This window comes from Aotus nancymaae, unplaced genomic scaffold (genome assembly GCF_030222135.1).
Source record: "Aotus nancymaae isolate 86718 unplaced genomic scaffold, 86718_ANA_hifiasm-v0.15.2.pri h1tg000058l, whole genome shotgun sequence".
In the NCBI taxonomy this organism is placed as follows: Eukaryota; Metazoa; Chordata; class Mammalia; order Primates; family Aotidae; genus Aotus; species Aotus nancymaae.
The window spans coordinates 37569870-37589043 of record NW_026988472.1 but is presented as its reverse complement, the minus strand read 5'-3'; the positions used below and the strand labels follow the sequence as shown (position 1 = coordinate 37589043).

Here is a 19174-nt window from a genome sequence, read left to right as displayed (position 1 = left end):
GTATTAAATAGATAAGGACAATAAAGCCTAGAGAGTGAAAGTGACCAGTAGAGCAAGTCAATAGCAGAGCGGAGCCTGAACTTCAGTCTCTGAGCTCTAGAGAGAGGCAGGAAAAAAAAGCAAATGTCAGGAATGAGTAAAAGGAAGACTTTTTATTTTTCATCAAGAGTATGGAATACTCATGGAATAAACATGATATGGGTCAATTATTCCAAATGAAGTAAATGATTAGGCAAAGAAATAGCCAAAGGACTTAGTATCAAGGTCCAGAAAACTGTGCACTTTCTCTCTGGGACAGGTAAGAAGGAACATTTGGGTATTTTCAGGTCATTATCCTCAAAATATAAGAAACATATTCCCAGTTGATCCTAATTTGCCCTAATAATCCACTATGATTGGAATTAATATGTTTTGTGCTATCTATGTACGTTTTCAGCCACTACCTCTTATTATTCACTTCTAAAGTTTGCTATATTTTATAATTCAAGTGAAATTAAATAGGACTTTGAATGTTTAATTTCTTAAGCTTAGTTATTCTCAAACATGTTTCTGAACACCACAATACATGTATAACAATGACAATTAGTGTTTAATATTTGTTGAAAGCTACAATAAACTATGTGCCAAATGAAATATATATAAATAGTTGATTGTTTCATACATTCTAAAGAGAATAAGGGTTAATTTAGCAGAAATTTGTTTCTATATAGCCCTTTATGCTTTCAGCATGTTGGACAATCATGCTCATTAGTTATTTCTCAAATAATACATAAAAGTACTTTAGTAATCTACACATATTTTAGAAATGATAAAATAGACTAACAGGGACTAGAGTTCCTGGCATATGAGTATAGAATGTCATCTATCCAAAAGTCCCTGAGACAGACTAGGATTTCCTGAAGTCAGGAACAACCTTGGTTCTGTGAATGCTGTCTTAACACCCTAAGAAAAGCAAACTTTCTACATATCTGCATGGCAATTATTCACAACTTCTGATACATCTTTTTCTTGGGAGTAGTCTGGGAAACAGACAATCATTATTCCCATTAACTTGACAAATCTGTGTGTTTTATTTCTGGTCCAATTAAGTATCTAAATAGGATACGTATAATTTGCATGTTTGTTAGTAAAGTTTATGCCATTAGGACAATGAGTTAGTCATGTCATGGCTTATTTGGTCTTTCTCTTTATTTATAAATATTCTCCTGGCTCTTAAGTTGATTCATAACCAATTAAAATTATAACTATTGCAGCTGCTTGTTGCGCAATAAGAAATCAGGAGTAAGTACAACCCTAATTACAGGAAAAAAGCAATTCTAATGACATCCTAAATAGCAATTAAAGCAGCAAAGTGACTATTAAATTATTATAAAATGTATGCTATAAACTTAAAATCTACTACTTTACTCACTGACCTCATTATGGCAATTCCAGAATATTATCCTACAGTTACAATCACACAAGTGTACACAGATATATATACAAGAACTTTTCACTGCAGATTTTTATATAAATAAAATATAAAAATTTTAAATAACCTTTAATAAAGGAATAATTAATAGTATATTCATAAAATGGAAATATTGTACAGTCATCTTAAAAATAGAGACTTTGAAAATGTCCAAGATACATTGTTATTGAATTTCAAAATAGTATGCATCCTATGACTAAACAGACACACACACACTATAATTTTCATAGCAAAATATTAAAAGGGTTTCTCACTAAGTGATAGGATTATAGGAGACGCAGATAAAAATTATTTTTACTCCATAAAAAGAAAGACATTCTATGCCAAAAGCCTACTATCTAAAAATTAGGAGATTCAGAAAGAGAGAAAAAAGAAAACAGAGGAGAAAAAAATGATCAAACAAATAATACCCAAAAATTTCCCACAATTGCAGAACACATTTCTAGACTGATAAGTGTAAGGTTTGTTCTTGGGTTCTTACTGCGTTTAAAATGAAGAAACTGAGGCCAGCACGAAAATAATCCAACGCGAAGGAATTTATTCAGGCTCCTGGGTGAGGTTCTGCTGTCCGGACAGGAAGGGCCAGAGAAGTCGCACGGACTCCTCTCAGGCAGGGGGTTTTATAGGGAGTGGAGGCGTCTGATTGGTTGTGCCCAAGGTAAGTGGGACAAAATGGAGGGGAGTAGGGCCCGGATGGAACAAAATGGCAGGGAGTGGGGCCCAGATGGGATAAAATAGTAGGCAGGAAGACAAAATGGCAGGCAGGGAGTGGGGCCCAGATGGGACAAAATAGTATCAGGTAGGTCCTGGCGGGGCTTTTTTCCTAGGCTCCCAGGGCGGGAGGAGGTATGTCCGAGCTCCCGGAGAGGGAAGGGGGTGTGTCCGAGCCCCTGGTGAGGGAAGGGGGTGTGTCCGAGCTCCCGGAGAGGGAAGGGGGTGTGTCCGAGCCCCCGGCGAGGCAACCGGCCTTACGTTAAGTATCCAACAAGTGCTCAACACAATATATGAGACCTTTATCAAAGCATGTTATAGCACAACTTCAGAACACTGGGGATAAAAAGGTAATTTCTTAAGCTTCAAAGGGAGAATCAAGTGCACTTACTTACAAAAAAATTCGAATTTACAATAGCGCTGTAGTTCTTAAAACAACACTGGAAGCTAGAAGACGTTGCTTTCAAAATTCTGAAGAGAAATTATTTCCAACCTTGAATTCTACACATAGCAAATCAAATGTGACAGTTGTATAAAGTTATTTTCAGACAGGTAAGAACTCAAAAAATTAACCTCTCATGTGCCCTTTTTCAAAAAGCTACCAGAGGGTATGCACCACCAAAGTAGTGGAATAAACCAGGAAAGAAAGACGTGAGGTCCAAGAAATGAATCCGCATAGGAGAGAAAATATGAAAATTCTCAGAACGATGGTGAAGTTTAACAGGTCTGTTAATTTCTTTAAAAGTTTACTTCAGACTAGACCAATTGTCTTCAGAATTTTTCCCTAATAAGGAAATTCTATCATCAACCAAATGGCATTTACTTTGCTGCCAGATGTATGTTTTTTGAATGTTTTATTCTATGGTGAGAGAACTAGGGATTTGAAATGGAAAATAGTTTGTGCTTTGAGTTACCTTCTGCTTTGCTCATTTGAAACTGCAAGTCCCTTACCGGCAAAGCTGAGGATCTTCCTATGCCAGTGCAAATTCATTTCTAGCATGGAAAAATCAGAACTGAGTGTTTTGTCTTGTTTTCTGAACTGAATGACAATCATGCTCATTGTTTTTAAGTGTGTGTGTTGGGGAGGGGGTAGCATTCATTAAAAAAAAAACAGTGCTTGATAAAGAGTACTTTCTCTGCCTACAGTCTACAAAAACTGTTCTTCAATTTTCAGCTGTAACAAATGAATTTTAAAATGTAAATAAACATATGGATGCATATTTGTGTGCATATGTAATACACACACACACACACACACACACATATATATAAATATATACTCAAAACACAGCAATCTGACAGGCAATGAGCTACAGAGAGAATAGCCAATTGCTCTCCCCTCACAGATTTTACAGTCAATGGGAAAAGTGGTAATACATTATTATTATTATTATTATTTTTTTTTTTTTTTTTTTTTTGAGGCGGAGTTTCGCTCTTGATACCCAGGCTGGAGTGCAATGGCGCGATCTCGGCTCACCGCAACCTCCGCCTCCTGGGTTCAGGCAATTCTCCTGCCTCAGCCTCCTGAGTAGCTGGGATTACAGGCACGCGCCACCGTGCCCAGCTAATTTTTTGTATTAGTAGAGACGGGGTTTCACCATGTTGACCAGGATGGTCTCGATCTCTTGACCTCGTGATCCACCCGCCTCGGCCTCCCAAAGTGCTGGGATTACAGGCTTGAGCCACCGCGCGGTAATACATTATTATAAGCTTGATGAATATACTAAAAGAGGAAGAGCAAATAACAAAATGATTTAACCTAATCTAATCATAAATGCAGAACCTATTGCTATTCACAGCTGTCTCTTTAACTAACATACCTACTTATGGAAATAGCGTGCCATGAGTCAGCAAAGAGTGCTACAAATTTTATCTTCTTTCACTGCCTAGTTTAACTATGCAGTATGTCTCAAAGTAAACACATTGACCATTCAGAAATACAGTATTTGTACTCACTTCTGGGCTACTGTGTTTTTCACTCCATGTAGATATAGCCTAAGACCCATTGTTTTTCTTATGCATGTTTAAAATACTCAAACCTAGAATTCTATACCTAGCCAATCAAACAAGCAAGCCAGCACACAAAAACCTTTCCATATGTCTAATTGCAACAACCCAGATTTATCTGCCTCTCTTGATACCTCACATTTCACAGTTATGCTGCCTCATCATTTTAATTTGTGGTTGCATAGGTTGATATTCTATTCATTTGACTAATATGTGACAAAATAAACCTTCTTAGTATGACTGACATTAGGTAGAATTATTTATTAAGCCAGATTCTGCTAGTTGTTCCATTTAAGAAAGGTGCTCTGAGGGATGTGGCAATTTTATAATGGACAGTATGCAGGCTGATTTACTACAAACAATAAACCAAAAGGCTTTTAAATATGAGAGAACTAATATAAACAAAAATTGTGATAGTACTGACCATCTCTTCTGTCTCAGAAAATGTTAATTGAGCCCAAATGTTAAAATCAGTTATGAAAACCCAAGAGATTATTTGAGAATAAAGGCTTGGGACTGCCTTCATAATTTTTCTACTCAAAAAAATAATTGAAATTTCTTGTCTCAAGATTTTCCATTTCCATCAATGACTTTAATATCCAAGCTAGAACTTAGGAAGGCAAGAAAAAGGCTAAGGTAGTCCTTTAAATTAATGAAATACATGAAACAGTTATCTCTCAGAATAGTTAAGGTATCACTATTGTAATTGTATAATGACAGATGCTTTGTTTTCATCTTAAAGCTATCATCCTGAATGAATGAATGAATGAATGAATGAATTCCCAGGGTAGTCATATAGCAGACTAGTTACCCTAATCATTCTCTCAACTGAAAAAGAACACTTTTTTAATGCACTGCCGAGCTGATTCAAAAGGAAGAATTCTGCAGAAGTCAAAGTGAAACCTAGGAGATAAGTCAACACCAAAGTCAGCCTCACTCTAAGACATTATGCAAAATCCTGGAGATTTAAGCTACAATGATAACTGTGTGAATATGGAAGGGAGATCAACAGATAAAGCCTAGCCGCCCAAGGTGTGGAAGAGAAAACTCCTCATAAAGATGAGACCCAAATGTGTAAGGGTAAATAGGAAAGAAACGTCAAATCAATTCAAAGCAAAACAAAACAAACAACAACATACAGAAGAAACAGCAAAAAAACTTAAAAAAAAACTTGCTGATCTCAACCTTGATATTAGATAGAATGGAAAAAATTCTCCCCTAAGAATACTCATTTATAACCACAAGCTGGTTCCTCCCAGGAATTTATAGTCCAAATTCATACTACCTGCATGGCCAAAAAGTATCTTGAACAAAGAATATAAAGTGCTTCAAGGCTGGAAGTGACTCTAGACAACTGGCAAATCCTCTCTATAAGAAGGCAACATCAACTCAGGTGCAAAGAATTCTCACAGATTTTTTTAAAAACTCAATGTAAAACTATCAATCTCATCAATTCCAAAACACACATATTTTCAGGTTATACATCTCTGAAATTGAAGTGAATTTCCCAATTCAGGTATTTAATAATGTGTATCAAACTGGCAATAGTTGTAATATAGCTGTGACTGCTTATACATGTATGAATACCAAAAAGTCCAACATCAAATTTTATAGAAAGAGAGTCAGAGATTTGAAAGAAAGTCCTACAGAGAAAGTCCTGCCATAATGCACTCTTTTAACCCTTTGAAACCAAATGGTTGTACAGGGGGAAGTATGGAATAAGAGCTTTTCTCAAAATTCCCAAAGTAGAAATAAATAGATGAGTTATTCATGAATTACTTCTAGCTAAGTTTAATCTCAACTACTTTATAGTATTTGTTGCTTTTATGAATGATTTCTTATTTCTAATATCAGTCTAAACCTAGCTAATGACTTTTGGTTACTCTAAACAGCAACAATGACTTTCGGTTACTTTACGGATTTTTTAAAATGTGACTTTACTAACACTCCTGATGACCAAATTATAATATTGTGTGGGAAAGCATACAATTTTACCACTGCTAGATAAAAAGTTATCAAGAAGAGTTATCCTCTTAATATAAAGAATTTTGGAAGACCTTAACCATTTGTGCACCAGGATTTTCTTTGTATTATGCATAAGAGGGATATGTAATAGAAACCTAAGTCTAATTAACTCTAAATGAATATGCTTTCAATAAAAATGTAAAATAAAAACTCACAGTTTAATTGTGCAGCATTTTTCCTTGGAAGTGGTACATAAAATAAGAATAAATCTTATAGTCAATGAGGTCTTAAACTTCCTCACGAAATGTGATGGTATTAGAGATCCCAATTCACATAACAAAAAAATAGAAAGAAATATGAAGTATATCAGGCAGGAAACAGTCCATGTCAGAAAGTTCAAAGTGGGAGTTTAATATCAAGACAAACGACAAAGGTATTATAATAGCTGACAAGCCAAACAGCAGGCAGGTTTGGGAGGAGGTAAGAGCAGGAAGCTTCTACCACTTCTAGGGCAGAAAGGATCAAGGGAAGAGATGGTGTCACACAGCATCAGGATTTCTTTATAAGATACCTAAATTTATGACCTAGGAATTATGCTCCTATTTATATATCCCACCTATGTCCAAGGAATGATTAATTTCAAGGGTATTAATACAAAGGGTTTCCTCTGAAGGGAAATATATATATATATTCAGGGAGGGTATATGTCAGGCCTATAAAGTACTGGTAATCCTATAATATTTCTTAATCTGAGTAGTTTGTGAGATAAACTGCTGTTGGGTAGAAGAATGACTGATTCATTCTCCTTGCTATATAGTATTTCAGTTATAAATGTACCAGAATTTATTCATCTTTTCAAATGTTGATGGACGGTAAGAGAAATATAACCTATTCATACTTAAAGGGCAAAGCATATGGAAATACATATTTCTGTGCTTTTGAAGGTACCTACCACTGAGATCATCTGACAGGTAGAAATACCTTAAATATAATTATTGTCTAGAGCAAATAAAAGCAAATTTTGAGTTCTTCTAAAATCCACATAAATTACAGTATACTTTTAGTTTTGTTTATTTATTACTGTTGTTAAGAGTGATTCACCTCACAAGCATAGCAAAATCACCTGACTAGTAATTCAAAGAAATTTATGATAAGGTGAAAGAAAATTTGCAAAACATTGCGAGTGCCATCATTTCACCACTAAATTGACAAATGGCTTTCTAAGTTTAATATTCATTAAGTTTAGGAAGTAAATCTTCTCTAGACAAATTTTTAAACCTTTATGAGGAAATGCTCAAATCTGGGGAGGATTATACACAGAAATGTGATAAAGAGTAAAAGTCAACAGAAAACCTAGTACATCTCCATAGAAAAAGAATGCTTCACTTATTTAAGAGTATTGTTCTTTTTCTTTACAAAAACATGTTAAGGCCAGAGGAATTTACACTATTTAAAAAAAAAAATTGAGTTATTTATAAGCCTCTGAATCATGCCGTTATATGATTTCAACGTCAACTAAGATGTAGAAAAATGCAAATAAAGGTATGTGCATTATTTTTTCTACATCTCAGTTGAAGTGTTTAACTTTTCTTTCTGCTACCTATATAGTGAAATATGAAGAAAGTTAAATGAAATATAAAGAAACACACTATTGATAAGAAAGATTAAATTTTTTGAAAAAATTATTAATATCATCTCACATAACACTGGATCTTAGCAACTTTTGTTTGGTGGAAAAGCAAGTAGTACAATTGGTGTAAATGGCATATATGTTCTGAAGATAACACTAGAAAAGTAATTTCAAGTAAAATTGGAAATGACTTGCTATACAAAGGAGTTTAACCTTTACTTAGGTGGATTGTGGGAATGACTGGAATTTAGGAGCAGGGTTATAAAGTCACATGATTAAAGTTGTAGTTTTAGGGGGATACATTGGCAGCGATGTATAGGGAATTTATGGAAGAGGTATAGGATAGAGGGAAGAATGGAAGAAGGATAGAGAAAGGGTGGTCTGTTAGTTTACCTTACCTAAAGTGAGAAGTAATTAAGCCTGAAATAGGACAGCAGCAGCAGGAATAGAGACAATGAAATATGCCAATTATATATGTAATCTTATATCATCATTACATATACCATGGACTGGGCAAATATCTAGTTACTATCTTACATGATATAACTTCCTCAAACATTTCCAGGCAATAAGTTATTTTGTCTAAACTCTCCCAAAGTTAATTGAATAAATATTTCCTATAATGGCAAAAATATATGTTAACCAACTTCAAAGATAGTTGAGTAATAATCTGTCTGTTCCTGAGAAGCTGGTACTCTAATGGAAGGAATGTTCTATATACAACTGAATAATAGAAGACAGATGGGAAAAGATGCTATAGCATAATATTTATTACTTCTGAGGCTTATGTTTAAACTTCCATGACATATTTTTATACCTGTATGCTGTACATGCATTTCTCTGGAAGCAAACACAAATAACTGATAACAGTTATCTCTGAAAAAGGAATTTGGTGGCTGGTGAAGAGTTGGAGAAAGACTTGCTTCTCACCATATATTATTTCATACTATTCAAATTTTGGACCATCTGAATGTATTATTTATTTTTAAATATTTTTAAAATATATGATTCTTTCAAAAAATGTTTTTATTATTATATTTTAAGTTCTAGGGTACATGTGCAGATCATGCAGGATTGTTACATAGGTATACACATGCCATGGTGGTTTGCTGCATCCATCCCCCCTTCATCTACATTAGGTATTTCTCCTAATGTTATCCCTCCCCAAACCCCCACCCCGTGCTATCTCTCCTCTAGCACTCCCATTCCTCAACAGGCCCCAGTGTGTGATGTTCCCCTCCCTGCGGCCATGTGTTCTCATTGTTCAACTCCCACTTATGAGTGAGAACATGCTTTCTGTTCTTGTGTCAGTTTGCTGAGAATGATGGTTTCCAGCTTCATCCATGTCCCTGCAAAGGACATGAACTCATCCTTTTTTATGGCTGCATAGTATTCCATGGTGTATATGTGCCACATTTTCTTTATCTAGTCTATCATTGATGGGCATTTGGGTTGGTTCCAAGTCTTTGCTATTGTAAACAGTGGCACAATGAACATATGTGTGCAAGTGTCTTTATAATAGAATGTTTTATAATCCTTTGGGTATATGCCCAGTAATGGGATTGCTGGGTCAAATGGTATTTCTATTTCTAGATCCTTGAGAAAAATATATGATTCTTTAAATTATTTTTGTAGAAAATTATGAGCACTTTAAAAACATAACACATTCTATAAATGAGAGGTAATTATAATTTTTCATTTAATCATTGAGTGTTTTCTTTCAATCTTTATTTCCCATTCATAGTTAAATACAGTTTTTTCAAGGTGAAGCAATGAAGTTGATTTACTGAAAGTTTGAAATTATGCTCAACTCTAAGGTATATTTTCCAAAAAATTACCAAATTAAGAAGAGTAGAGTAAAATTCCAAGAATCTTAGCGTCTAAGAGCTGGTCTAGTCTCCAGCATTTATAGTTTTATGTCCATGACATGGTCCTTTACACTCTTTGAGCCATAGATCACCTCTATATAAATTGTATAAAATGGGGGAAGTAACACATACCCTGTTTATTTTATAAGATCATGTATGGTAATATTCATAATAATCCATACAGTGTATATAAAGTGGCTAAGAAATGCACACACTCACACACTCACAGAACTCAAGTATGTGAACATGGAATTTCATTTACTTTTCCAAAACTAAACAGAACCTAGATATCTAGTTTTCCAGTTTCATCAATGGCATAAAATTTAATCTTGCTAATTCAATTGCTTTCAGATTTTTCTTACGTTCAGTTCTTCACTGTCCCTCTTCCCCTTCTCCTTACATCTGGTTCAGGGTAATTAGAGAAGCTAGTGATGAAAGGACATAGTCTAAGTTCTTGGAGAAGGTGAAGGAAGGGACATATATAAATATGATTTTAGTATCAGGGAGATATGGGATAACTGATCCAAAAACCATCCTTTGTCTTCACCGGCCTCTGCTTAGCTATACCTCATGTCATTTGGTCTTCTTCAAGGGTAGGCTGGCAACTTTGATGTCTGCCGGCTCACCATGACCCATGATCATTAGGTCTATCCATGTATTCTATGTCCAAGTCTGATATCAGACTCCTCTCAGCAATTTAGCACCCCCAAGAACGATGCTAACATGCAGAGAAATCCTAGGCAGCTTTCCCACACCAAGCAGGAATGTGTATGACTCTGTAAGGCTGCCTATTCTGCCAAACCCATCAGCCAATACTATCTTCCCTATCAGCACCACGCTACACTGATCTCTAGGATAGTTGCCAGAAAATCATGACCCAGATCCCCTGTATTCTGGGCCCAATCAAACTTACCTGTGCTTTTATCAATCCTCTCAACTTGGAGGGGGTGGGATACAAGATTCCCGTATCCTCATTGTGTATAGGAATGCACATCAAAAACAAACTCTCATTTTCATCTCTTTATTCTATCTCAATACAAATTTCAACTTCTCTATCAGTGGTAACCAACTCTCATGCTAAGTTTCATGCTGAGTTCACAGTCTTTTAGACTTTTGACACTCAAACCCTCCCCCTCTGTTCCACAAAAATTCCAGGCATCTGCCTTGGCCTTCAAGATTATTTTCATAAGTTAAATAAGAAAATGTAGGTATTTATTAAAACTATACACAAATTTCATTTCTTTTAGAAACTGAACTTTCCCACCCATTTTGAAATTAGGCCTAACATGTGGCCTACTTTGGCCAATGAAATGCAAAAGGAAGTAACATGTCACTTCTGGGCAAGAATTAAGAGCTGGTGTGCATTTTGCTGTACTCCATTTCAACAGCCTTAATTATAGAAGCATGTTGAGACGGAGCCTCCATCAAACTGGATCACTGAGCAGAGCTCCCCATCAGCTCATGTTCAACACCTAGTATCAACAAGAAATAAGCTTTTTTCTGGATTAAGCCACTGAAATTTGAGGTAGTTTTATTACTGTAGCATAATCTAGACTATTCCAATTACAAAACTTAGTTTAATCTGGATCTATACCTCTACTGAGGCTATAAACACTACTGATAAAGAGCCATGGGGGAAAAAAAGTGTAACAAAAAAAATCTTCAGTTGCTTGGAAATATCACTCATTTGTATGTTTAAGGTATTATGATTAGTCACATTATTTTGGTAGGTATAAACTTCACTTCATAGGAAGAAGGTGTCCATTTATAAAGGAAAGTTGAAATTTGTTCACTAGGTTGAAAACCTAGGCAGGTAGTTAGAGGTGAATAACTAAGGGGAAATTAAGCTGAGCTAAGGAGAAAGAATAAGAGCAGAACTTTCAAAATAAAGTAACAGTAGATGGGGCACAATGCTTGAGTAATGCTAGAGGTACACTATGCTGCATTATGAATCCTCTCTGAAAAATACAGAGAAGAGTCTATGCTTCTCCCTTATTAACATAAGACATTTACATTAATGATGGTTATTTAATTATTGTCATTCAGTCCCAGATTTATTCCTTTATACACTGTTTTGTGAAGGTGGGGAATGGATTCTGCAATCTACATTTCCCAGATTCCCATTCCAGCTGACCACTGGCTATGGGATTTGTGATAGTTACTCCTGAATGTCAACTTGATTGGATTGAAGTATGCAAAGTATTGTTCCTGGGTGTGTCTGTGAGGGTGTTGCCAAAGAAGATTAACATTTGAGTAAGTGGGCTGGAAGAGACAAACCCACCCTCAATCTGGGTGGGCACCATCTAATCAGCTGCCAGCATGGGTAAGATAAAAGCAGACAGAGGAATGTGGAAGGACTAGACTGGCTGAGTCTTCCAGCCTTCATCTTTCTCCTGTGCTGGGTGCTTCCTGCCCTAGAATATTGGACTCCACACTATTCGGCTTTTGAACTCTTGAACCTTTGACCACAGACTGAAGGCTGCACTGTCGGCTTCCTTATTTTGGAGCTTTTGGGACTCATACTGGCTTCCTTGATCCTCAGCTTGCAGAGAGCCTATTGTGGCTGTGAGTCAATACTCCTTAATAAACTCCCTTTCATATATACATTTATGCTATTAGTCCTGTCCTGCTAGAGAACCCTGACTAATACAGGGCACCTGCCACCAAAGGTCCAAACCCCATCCATAGTTTATCCTACTCAAAAGTCTGGACAACAGTTGCCAGGTGCTCCTATACAAAGGTTTGAGTGTTAAACTGGAGTGCCCTCCTTAGAAGCTCAATCACCAATCCTATATGGGCTTGTTCTCTTAGTTTTTAGGGGTCCAGTGGTCTGAGGCATGACAATTTATCTCATTCAAAATGAATCACAAGTTGTTGTACCTAGTACCTCATATAACAAAGAAAAAGGTACAATGCTTCGGATTTGATACCATATATATATATATATATATATATGTCACATTTGAGTGTGCTGCTCCTACCAATTTATCGTGTAACCTGTAAGGCTGTTATTCTGAATAGGGCCTCAAGCAAGAGAAGTCCCTGAGGCAACCATACTGCTGCCCAAGCTTCTCTGCTACTTGAGTCTTATGACCCAGAAGATCCAATGATACTATAAGTGTCTGTAGTAAATAGGAATGCTGCATAGACCAAAAAGATAACTAGAGCCTTGAGCAAAACCAAGTGCCCCATGATAACCAATCTCCTTTCAAGAAACAAATCCTACTTTGCTACTCAGCTCTGAAAGAGACCAAATACCCAACCATGGGCCAAAAAGTAGCCATATGACCTAAGCTGCCCACTATGAACCGGATGCTATCTGATCCATCAGGTTATATGTGTGGATATGCAAGGTAGCAATCCATCATCAGGTGAAAATGGTATATGAGTTCCAGCAGGTCCTGAAGGTACAGATAAGCTGCATGAGCAGTTGGCTCAGACTCCACTGCATCACCAACTCTCCCTTAACACACACACTATGGCCTCATAGAAAATTCTCTCTTACCAGTTGGCTGAGGAAAATGAATTAGGGGTTGGTTTATAGATGATTCTCCATTTTATTCTGTCAAACCAGAAACAGACTGCTGCAGCATTATGTCCCAGTTATGGGAGTGTCTCCTGAAAGACAGAGGTGAAGGGAAATCCTTTCAATGGCCAGAACTTTAATCAGTACTTTAGCTTTTCTACTCTGCCTGGGTAGAGAAGTGACCAGAAGTATTGATCTAAACTGATTTTTGGACAGTGGCTAATATTTTGACTTAAATGATCACGGGTCTGGAAAAAACATGATTGATCTATTGATGATAAGGAGATCTGGAAGATAATTATGTAGATGAAGTTTCCCAATAGTAGATGGTCAAGGTCAAGAGTCTGTCCTGTGGATTTTGGTGTGCCTTTTCACCAGACACCCAGACACTTGTTCAATGAGCTTATGCACATAATGTCCATGATGGCAGAAATGGAGGTTATGGATGGGTGCAACAACGTGGACTTTTTTCTCACCAATGCTGATCTGGCTACCACTGGTTACTGAGGGCCTAACTTGCCAACAGCAGAAACCAATGCTGAGCTCCCAAGATGGCATCATTCCTCAGTTGAATCAGCAAGCAGGTGATTATATGAAACCATTTCTATCAGGAAAAAAGCAGCAATATTTCTAACTGGAATAGAAACTCTAGATATGGATTTGTCTTCTGTGGTAGGCAGAATTCTAGGAAATCTTCCAAGATCCCTACTTCCTGGTGTACACACCCTGTAAAATCTCCAGGACTTTGACTATGATGGATTTCACTCCTATAATTATTTATGTTATATGGCATGGCTGACTTTAAGAAAAAGATATAATCAAGGTGGGCCTGAACTAATTACCCACTTTAAAAGCAGAAGTTTTCTACCACTGGTAGCAGTAGAGGAAGTCAGAGAATCAGTGCATGAGGATTCAACACGCAGTTGCTGACTTGAAGATACGGGGAACCACATAGTGAGGAATTCATGCAGTCCCTATGGACTCAGAATAGCCTCAAGCTCATAGCCAGCAAGGAAATAGAGACCTCAATTTTATGGCTGCAAAGATTGAAGTCTTCTAACAACAAGAAAGGGCTTGGAAGTAGAAATTTCCCCAGAGCCTCCAGATGAGAACTCAGTGCAGCCAACACCTAGATTTCAGTCTGTGATATCATGAACAGAGAACTCAGTCACTCTCTGCCAGCTTTCTGATCTACAGAACTGTGAGCTAACAAATGGGTACTGTTTTAAGTCTCTAAGTTGTGATTATTTGTTTGAAAACAATAGAAAACTAATATGCTTTACCTGAATGCAATGACCTACTGAAGACTACAGCACCAGTTGGAAGTTACAGTGGTAGTTGGACAAAAACACTTGGTGAAATTAGTACCCTATTCTACAAGAAGTGAAATATGCTTTGAACCAGTCACAAATACATGGCATTTTCTTCTATAGCCAAAATACATGGATCCAGGAATCACAACAAATGGCAATTAGAGTAGATCCTATTTCTCTTACATCTAATAACATAACTTTGGGTTCTGCTGGCTTAGAAGTCTAAGATCCCAAGGAAGAAATGCTTCCACTTGAGAAGATGATGATTCTATTTAATTGGAAGCTGAGGTAATCACCTGTTCATTTAAGGATCCTCATACCACTGAGCCAAAAGGCTGATAAGGGTGAAGGTGATAGATCCCTATTACCAAGGGAAATTTTGGTTGCTTCTACAAAATGAGAGGCTATATAGAAATCTCAAGGGAGTCTCTGGGGCACCATTTCATATTTGCATACCCAGTAGTAAAAATTAATTTAAAAACGAGAGCAATGCAAATAAGAAATGACTACTAAGAACTCAGATCCTTCAGGAATTAAGTTTGGAATCACCTCACCATATAAAGACTCAAGGAACTGATTTTCTGTCTGACTGACAGTAAAGCAAACATGGAAAGGATAGTAGAAGGAAGACATTAGAAAGATCAACTATGGCCTTTTGACCAGTTATAGGAACAAGAATGTAGCAGCTATGCATATTACTTCCTTGATTGTTAAGAATATATTAACTAGTTTATCCTTTGTTCTTCTTTTCTCTATTATTTTAATTAAAAAGTATTACTATTATCTGAATGTTTATTTCTACATCCCATTGTGCTCTTTCAGCTTTCCAACACTTATGTTAACATTTTTCTATATTAAATCTGCAGTTTAAATATGTAGCATAGTTTCTGTTTAACTCAGTGAACCCCCGACTGACACATCATTCTTTCCTCCCCTCATCAGACCTCAGTCACTGACTATAGCTTTGCATTATACTTCCACCACCCCTCCCACAAGATATGTATCTATTCTGTTAATTTCTCATTAACAATAAAAAATTTGCCATACATATTCCATATCAACTTTCAGAAATTCAGAATTTCATGTGGTAGTCCTGCCAGGACTTCAAGAACTATCAATGATGGTAGAAAGATGGTGAGCAAGTAGTGAGGAGCCACAGTTGCTTTGGAGGGTATATGGGAGGGAAGATGTCACTCTCTAATATACTGGCACAGCTACTTGAACTTGGGCAACAATAAGGGATTTAAATGCTAACCTTTACACATTGTAACTAAGGGATCTGTATGGTTACCAGAATGAAACTTTCTTCCTTATCTTAAAAATACCATTTAAAAAGAAATTTAATAAAAATTCCCTTATGCACAGTTGATATAAAAATAAAGGTAAATTTTCAGAGTTCCAGTAGTTCTATTTAGTACTAATTAAATAAAACATCCAATTGGTTGTTCTAATAAATATATATATTATAAATCAAACTGCCTGTTTGATAGAGACAGACTGTTTGACTTAGCATAAATTATACTTTTAAAGAAATACATTTTAATGGAAAACAATTGTCTGGTATATAATAACCTTATTTTCTTCAAAATTAAAACAGAGGACTAGAAAATGAAAAGATTACGCAACTGTTCTGCAAGTTTATTGGCAAATGAATGAATGTGTGTTTTGGTTGTTCTGCAGAGACTTGACCTAATTGAAAGAGAAATGTGATGCCTGGTGACAGAGCTGAATAAATGTCTTTTAGAAAAAGAGAGTCAAATAATTATTCATCTTCTGTATTTCTTCCACATAGAGTTTATGATGACTGTTTCAACCCTGGGAAATAACTCGTATTCCCCAAAAAAGTCCAAACCAGAGACTCTAATATTTGTAGTTTAATTTGGGGCTTTCATTAGAAAAACCAGCATTTCTTTGTCACTATAATCTCTGATTAATCAGAAAGTTTCCTTCATCCAAAAAGGTAATATAACTGACTCACTGTCTACAAGACATGAGTTCTAAGGTTGTTGGGGTGGGGAGTTGTTTTTGGTTTTGGTTTGCAGGGAATTTTTGTTTGTTTTTCCAGAAGCAGTTTAAATATTTTTCTGATATATCCACAATCCCTGGCTGTTTTCCTCCTGACCAAAGCATTGATTTATTGTAGTGGTTCTATAGCTAGAGACAGATTAATGCTAAATAGGCATACAATAAGGAAAAACTCTCTATCAACATCGCCTCCTACCCCATAGCCAAAATAAGGAAATCTTCAAAATTTGTTCACTTCTCTTTAGTTCCTAGGAAAGCATGAGCTCGTTTGAGAATTAATCTTGTTTATCTTTCTATTCCTAGTTTCTAGATAATGTACTCAATAAATATTGGTTTGTACAGCGGATCACCTAAGCTTCAGAACAGACTATTTACTGAACAATACCAGGTGCTTGACCAGGCTGCTAGCCCAAGTTCTTAGAAAAATAAACAAGGTAAAAATACTTTCTTAATTGAGTTCTTACTCTTATTGACATTTAGAATAGTAGTGTTCACAACCTTAATTTCAAAACCACTATTTTATGCTTTATATCCCTTAATGTCCAAGATATAAGACCTATTATAGAATAATGAAAATTGTTAAGGGGTCAGTTACTCTTATAAGATCAGCTTCTCAGAAGTAAAGTCAAGAACCACTCATTCAATTCATTTGACATTTATTGAATAATGAGTTGTGTGCTAAATGTTGTGGATACAAAGATGAATAAGAGAAAAGTCCAAGTCTTAAAAGACTACACAATTTATTTGATCAAACAGATTCTTGTAATTCAATATAGAGTTATATACTGCAGGATATTATGAGACAGCAAAGAGAGGGCCCCTATTTAAGCACAGAGAGCTCAGGGAAAGTTTCCTAAGTCAAGTCTTAAAGAAAAAATAAGAGGTGGTTAGGCAAAAAGGACAGTTTGAGCGAAGACAAAAAGAGCAGAAAGAACATGGTGTGTAGGAAGAAGTACAAACATTTTTGTGTCACTGAAGCATAACAAAGAAAAGAGTAGCAGAAGATGGCAGAAAAGGCATGCAGTAGCTAGATAATAGAGGCCATATTTGGCAGATTTTGGAATTTGGAAGTAAAGGGTGTCTTCAAAGAGTTCTAGCAAAGCACTGACAGGGTCAGGTTTGTATTTTCAGATAGAGCATTTGAATTGTGACGATGATAGATTGCAGGAGTATAATACTAAAGACAGGGAAAGCAGTATTACAATAATCTAGGTGAAAGTGTGTGATAGCTTCAACTTAAAAAAGTGGGGATGAGATCTCAAAATATTTAGCAGGGTTTGGTGATTGATGGGTTGTGAGCTGTGAGGCAAAAAATTCCAAGGTTTCTACTGGGACAACGAAGTGAATGGCACTGACAGCAAAGAGATACAGAATGCAAAAACAGGGAGATTCAGTAAACAGGTAAGAAGAATTTAAATAGACATGCCAAATTTGAGATAATGCTGAAGCAGTCATCTGATTGGAATTGTATATCAGAGAGTTAGATATCTTAGAATCCCTCAATGATGTTTTGGTAGTGAAAACCACAAGAGCAGAGCTGGGGAGAACGGAGAAAGTGTTAAGGATGGTGTCATGGAAGACAACAAAAAAGCAACTTCAAGAAGGGAATTATCAACATGTCGAATGTAGCAAATAGGCCCAATTAGAAAAGAACTGAAAATGCCCAGTAATATTTGATAATTAAGAAGGCTTATAGAACATAATGAGAAAATTTTCAGTAGGGAATAAAAGCAGACAGTAGACTGCATTAACTTCATTGGTAAATGATAGATGAAGAAGTGAGTATAAGTGAGTATAGACTTTTTAGAAGTTTGTGTGAGAAGAGAGATGATGGTAACTCAATTTGTTCTTTTATGAATTGTACTTTTGGTATCATATCTAAGTACTCTTTGCCGAATCCAAGTCACAAAATTTTTTTCTTATGCTGTCTTCTACAAATTGTATAGGTTTATGATCAAATTTGAGTTCATTTTGGCATAAGGTGTGAAGTTTAGGTCAAGGTTTATTATTTGCACATGGTTGTACAATTGTTCCAATATTATTTGTTGAAAGAACTATCCATCCTGCTTTTGCATCTTTGTCAAAAATCAATTGGTTGTACGTGTGACAGTCTGTTTCTGGACTCTATTCTGTTCCATTGATTTACGTGTCTATCCTTTTACCAATACCACACTATCTTGGAGCTGTATAATAAGTTTTGAAATCAGATAACAGTGAGTCCTCCAAAGTTGTTCTTTTTTATTTCAAGACTATTTTGGCTATTCTTATTACTTTGCCTTTCAATATAAATTTTAGAATCAACTTGCTGATGTCTATAAAAATCCTGCTTGAATTTTGGTTGGGATTTCACTGTAGCTCCATCAGGTAGAAACTGACATCTTAACACTATTGAGCCTTCCAATCCATGAAAATGGTGTAGGTATCCATTTATGTATATGTCTGTATTAGTCTGTTCTCACTCTGCTAAACAAGACATACCAGAGACTGGGTAATTTATAAAGGAAAGAGGTTTTACTGACTCATAGTTCCACGCGGCTAGGGAGACCTCACAATCATAGCAGAAGGCAAATGCATGTTATACATGGCAGCAGATGAGAGAAAATGAGAGCCAAGTGAAAAGGGAAACCCCATATAAAGGCATTAGATCTGGTGAGACTT

The 19174-nt window shown here is 36.1% G+C and overlaps 1 long non-coding RNA gene across 2 annotated transcripts in view; it reads right to left on the bottom strand.

Annotated features, from left to right (window-relative positions):
* LOC105734663 (uncharacterized) overlaps positions 1-19174 on the bottom strand; it is a 407309-nt gene that overhangs the window by 372096 nt on the left and 16039 nt on the right. The gene's annotated exons all lie outside the window — the stretch shown is intronic.